The following is a 6,449-nucleotide window of genomic DNA, read 5'->3' as shown; positions in this document are numbered from 1 at the left end:
TGAGAGTAGATGTGGGTGAATGCTGGCTAGTCGTCTCTGTGTAAAAGATGAAGGGCAAATATGCCTTGTGCCCCCCTCAGCTTCAGAAGGGAACCCTTTTGGCGGGAGGGAATGTTAAATGTCATTTAAATAAACAGGACATGTCTGGTTACAAATAACTGAAATATAAGCACCCCCCTCACACAGTGGAACAGCCTTTATTAACGCTATATATCCAGAGTTTGTGAAGGCAGAATAATCAAGTTACATTTGTATTATTTGTCCACCACACGACATGTTTGGGGCACCAAGGCCCTTTTTCAAGCGATAAAATGAGTGTTTAACAGACCATTTATAATTTTGTAGTGGAACAGCCTTTGTTGGGCCTCGAATCGGACTAATTCCTGTCAGAGCTCAAGTGAAAGAAATAGAAAGGAATTCTGAATTGGTGCTATGGTTGTTGCCACCTCTTTGGTTTTCTGAGGCCTGTTCAGATCTGAACTTTCTGTTCGGTTTTCTGCCTTATGAAACCTGAACAATAATTTGGCCAATACGTGAAAAGCATTTAAATATTAAGATACTCATCTCAACATGGCTTAGTTACCATCAAGTGCACTTAATTTATTATTATTACAGATACAAAAAAAAAAACCATCAAAAATAAATGTTTATTTCTTTTTTTTTAAAAGGTAAGTTTTATTTCCTTTTGAACACAACATACAGACACACAGTACAAACTGTTGAGCAAACTGACACAAGGAAGGTACATAGCAGAAGTAGAAAACCAAATGGGACTCTATGCATAACAGGTAGGTAGTACTTCTAAAAAAGAGATGTAAGATAATTACAACACAATGATTAAGGCCTTCCCTGACAGGCCAGGGCTAGGGAACCCTCTATCACCACTGCTAAGAAGGGATGCTCTGAGACGGCTCAATCCGGGGGGTCTGGATCCACGTCAGCCCATGGGCCCCAAAAGCTGTCAAATTTCGTTAGGGCACCCCTAGATTCATACGTAAGTTTATATAGAGGTATCACACTATTAACCAGGCGTATCCAGGCACTAAGAGAGGGTGGGAGGTTGCCCATCCAGTGCATTGCTATCGTCTTCCGTGCGTAGAAGAGGAGGATGCGGAAGGCAAGTCTAGGGTATTTGGCTGGGACCAATTCCTCCAAGACCCCTAGTAGGCAAACAGTAGGGGAGATGACCCTCGGAAACTCTAGGTTATCCGCTAAGTAGTGTACCACTCTAGTCCAGAATTCGAAGATGTGTTGGCACTCCCATATTAAATGGAAAAATTCCGCACCCGGTTGCTGGCACCTGGGACAGTTGTCAAGAGGGACTCGGCCCATTTGTTTAAGGCGGATAGGGGTTATATATACATGGTGTAGAATTTTATACTGTACCAGCTTATCCTTGAGAGAGATAAGACCAGCGTATACATTGTCTATTGCCTCCTCCCAATCATCCTGAGTAAGACCAACAATTTTAGTAGTCCACCAGTCTTGGACAGTTCGGAATGGTTTGGGACCAGATAGGAGAAGTCGGTGGTAGAGTCTGGACACCAATTTGGAGGGGCTAGGGTCCCGGAGAATATCTTCTATAGTCGGGGAGGTTTGCTGGGGGGTAAGGGAGCGAAACTGGGAGTGAAAGGCATGCCGTAACTGGAGATATTGGAATAGCAGAATAGGCGTGGGGTGGGTCTTGCATTGAAGAGCAGGGAATGTGGGGAACGTTTGCGGGTCAAGGAGGTCCTTTAGGCACTTAATTCCGTGGAGTGGCCAGAAAACAGAGTCTGGCAGGGTTCTGAGGTGAGGTAGGTGGGAGTTTCCCCACAGGGGCAAGTGGGGGGACAGTATTGGAGGCTCACAACCCAACACCTTGAGGGCTAACATCCAAGCTTTATGAGGGGTGGTTAACGTAGTTGGTAGAGAGTTGTAGTCTTTAAGGGACCGGTATGGGAAATTGCGAAGACCCTCCCACGAGGCCACAAGGAGGGCCTGCAACTGCGAGTTGGGGTTATAAGGGTCAGGGTTAAGGCACCAGTGGAGGTAATAAATTTGCGAGGCCAGGTAATATAGGTGAAAGTTAGGGAGGGCCAGGCCACCCTCATCACACGGGGCACACAGTTTAGTCAAGGCAAGTCTGGGGGCTTTATTGTTCCAGAGGAAGGGGACCATGATCTGGTTAATACGTTTAAAGTAAGACTTCGGGATATATATAGGTGCATTGTGGAGCAAATGTTTATTTCTAAACAAGAATTGCTGTATTTAAGAGCTTTCTGGATAACTGATTTCTGTATAATAGATCTCATACCTGTAATTAAAGGCTTACTCATCAAGCAGAATATAGGGTTGCCACCTGTGTGGTTTTGAACTGGGCATCAACACATTAAAACATTGCGAAAACTGGATAGAAATCCAGCCAGTTTCATATAAGTGATGCAATAGCCTTGCTCCGGTGTCAGAACTTCACCAACATCATTGTGTCCACCTCTGATGTCATCATGTCTGTTCCTACATCACTGCCCCACCCCCAAAATTATCTGACCGCCTAGGGTTGCCACATGGCCACTATTTTACTGGCCTGGCCGGTAAAAATGATGGTTGATCCCAATGTTATTAATAGGGAAAAAATATAAATATATAGGAAGGCCAGTATTTTTTTTCCAGAAAAGATGGCAACCCTATGCATGTCCCCCATTTTCTGGTTTAGCCATCAGCAAAGGTGGCAACCCTAATTGGTGGGTGTTATGAGTTATATATATCTGTAACCTTCTTGAGTATACCAGAACCACCGTGCAACTCCTACTTTCACCTCTAACCAGCCACAGGATATAATTACCAATTGGTAGTTTATTTATTATTAAAAGAAGTTCATCAACTCCACATGCCTTTAAAAATCACCTTGTATAAATTCAACCGATTTCCCTTGGATCAAGTTCTATTTTCTTACTCAATTATGTTCTCACTTTTATCAATTCACTGGTATCTTTATCTGGGACCTCCTGTGTGTTTTGCTAAGTTTTTTTTAAGTCGAAGGATTTTTTGGGAAAATTGTACGATCATACGATAAAATCGTTCAAATCGTTCGTTTCGAAGTACGATCGGAGTACTATCGTACAATCATACTACGATCGGAATACGATTGTACGATGTATAAAATCCTCCGACTTCGAATTCGAATGTCAGACGATTCTATTCGATGGTGGAATTTCAAAGTTTTTTCTACTAGTTCGAAATTCGACCCTTGATAAATCTGCCCCTTATTATACTACAATCCAATTAATTCCCCATCATTGCCTGCGACTCCCTCTGCCTGAACGGATGCGTCATATTACTTGAGAGGGGTGAGAACACGCCCTCTCCTCTATCTCCCCTTTTCTAACCAACGATTACCATGAGAACCACATTTTGGCTTCCCATGTGTCAGTGGATGATGTGTCGCCTGATCAACTAGGTGGCACATTGTCTAAGGAATGGTCACTTTTCTTCCCCGGGGGTATTTACTTTATAACATCCTCCTGTGTCCCATCTATTTTTATATGCTGGTTTTCCTTTTTATTCATTTCTTATGAATTTTATCACCCTGGATTAATTTGTGTATGCATTTATTTATTGCTTATTATTTTACCACATATTAATTATGGATTAATATATTAATACTGCTGTAGATTAATTAAGATTGCTCAGTCCTAATATTCTTATTTATTTTGATCTTTTTATTATCAGGTGCAGTCTCTTTATTGAGATTTTTAATTTTGATTTAAAGTTTTTTAGATTTATGATATATCGGCCTGAGTCATTATTCCTGTTTTTGTATCTTGATTTCTTGCTATGTTATTGAATGAAAGCAGTGAATACATTATTTTCATTGATACCTACTGGAGAGACTGTGTTTAATTTGAAAATCCAATGGCTTTTGCGTTTGAGTAATTCTCGTTCTAGGTCACTCCACAGCCCAAAATTTAAGCCTGTAGGGTCCATATTATGTACCTCCTTAATGTGACTTGCTATTGTAGAGAGATTTTTTCGGTCTTTTTGATGTTACCTGCATTCCTAATTGTACTGCAATGTTGTTGTATTCTCAATTTGCCATTTGCATGGTCATACCGACGTATTCTAGGCAATATATTATTCCTTTGGATCTGCAGTTTATATGTTTTTGATTAAATCTATCTTCAAATGTTACTTTCTGAATAATTTTTTCGCACACATTGCAATCCCCACATGGGAAACACCCTTAATAATTTTTTCCAAATTAAGGTCCTCCAAAATGGCTTCTGCTTAGCATGTCATTCAGGTTTGGACTCTTTTTGTTACATACTGCTACTCTGTCGTTCAATATCTGGCATAGGGTTTCATCCTCTAATAAGATTGCCCAGTGTTTATCTATAATATCTCTTGTATATGTGCTATCTGTATTGTATGTAGTTATAAATCTAACTGTTTCCTTGTCTGCAGCATTTTCTTTTGTTTTTAGCAATTCAGTGCGGTCTGGATATAAGACCCGATGGTATGCTTTTTTAATTAATTTCCCAGAATATCCTCTCTGTCTTAATCTTTCCTTCAATTTTATGGCTTGTTCTTTAAAACCTTGTTATGATCTAAGGGGGCCCAGCCTGAAGGCCAGTTAGGGGGAGATTTGGGGTGAGTGCTTATTTGTGCCCTGGGTACCCCTGGAACTATAGCAGGGTGACTGGTACCCCAATGTTTCTATATATCTGTAACCTTGTTATGAGCTAAGGGGGGCCCAGTCTGAAGGTCAGTTAGGGGGAGATTTGGGGTGAGTGCTTATTTGTGCCCTGGGTACCCCTGGAACTATAGCAGGGTGACTGTTACCCCAATGTTTCTATATATCTACAGATATATAGAAACATAAGCACTCACCCCAAAAAACCTTGTTATGAGCTAAGGGGGCCAAGTCTCAAGGCCAGTTAGAGGTAGAATATTTGTCTGCATCATCTGAGGGCCATGAGAGTTTGTATTCAGCAGCAGGATTTAGGAACTATCTGGGGACTGTTCTTCAGGCTCTCAAAGTGTGATGACCTAAAGCTACTGTCCCTTGGCATAATCTAGTCTAATGACCAATCCAGCATAACAACATTTGGTATCCCTCGCACTCCAGAAACACCTGAGTACCCTCAGATGCTTGCAACATGTGATGGTCTTTGATGTCTCATGACTTCAATCAAAAAATTGGTGAAGCAGATGTGAAACCTCAACGTCTGGGCAATGAGTCTGATCATTGGGGGGAAATGTACAGTGTTTATTTCGTCCGTAGACATCAGTACCTGCTGCTTTGCAGACAAAGAACTTCTCTCTGGGTTTGGTTAACAAAAACCTTATATGAGACTTCACAAAAAAACTTATTGGCATTCCTCATGAGAGCCTACTCTTAGGTTCCCCTAACAAAACCTTTTCTGAGACTGTTCTCTAATTCTTGCTACTCCCAGATTGTACATAAGAGCCTTCTCTCGGGGGTAATAAAAAAAACTGTTCAGAAGAGCCTTGACTTAGACCACACACACGAGTGCCTTGGCTGAGACTGCATACAAGAGATTACTATAAGACTGCTCACAAAAGACTTCTCTGAGAAGCTGCACAATTGCTTTTTGCTTTGAGATTGCACACAAGTGCCTTGTTTCAGTGTGAGGCTGCTCAATAGTGAGACTCCTCATGAGACTGCTCACAGGAGCCTTCTCTGAGACAGACTTCAGTGCCAACACATAAGGCCCCTCTCTGAGACTAGCCATGAAAGAGCAGCGGCTCAGGGCTAACACTAAATGACACACAGCCCCTGAGTGTGTCCAGCTGCAATAGAACAATACAGAACCAAGTGTTGTTATTTTAAAATAGACACTGTTTTTGTAAAATATAATGTTATATTACATACACGATAAAATAATAATAATATTAGTAGTAACAACAATATGCCACTTAGTGTTTTATATTTCTAGACTCCAGCCAGACCATAGCCAAAGCAAAGATGGCAGCTGCCTAAATCCTTTATGTCGACATGTAAAACTTTATTGAAAACAGATAGATAGTTAATTGATAGATAGATGATAAATAGATGATTGGTAGATAGATAAATAGTTAGAAAAGTATATATATATATATATATATATATATATATATATATATATATATATATATATATATGATTAGTAGATAGATAAAGAGATAGATAAGTAGATAAATAGACAGACAGATAGATAGATAGGTAATTGGTAGATAGATCATTAATAGATGAATTAGATAGAAAAAGAGATAGATAAGTAGATAAATAATTGGTGGATAGATGATAGATAGGTAGATTGATTAGATAGATAAATGATAGATTCAATTGATTATAGATAGACAGATAGATGACGGATAGGTAGATAGATTTGATGACAGATACATGGATATATAGGTAGATAGATAGATAGATCTATCTAATGGTAGATAGATAATTGATAGATGAT

The sequence above is a fragment of the Xenopus laevis genome, chromosome 7S (genome assembly GCF_017654675.1).
Source record: "Xenopus laevis strain J_2021 chromosome 7S, Xenopus_laevis_v10.1, whole genome shotgun sequence".
Lineage (NCBI taxonomy): Eukaryota > Metazoa > Chordata > Amphibia > Anura > Pipidae > Xenopus > Xenopus laevis.
The sequence above is the reverse complement of the archived record's forward strand: the minus strand, read 5'-3'. Positions refer to the sequence as shown.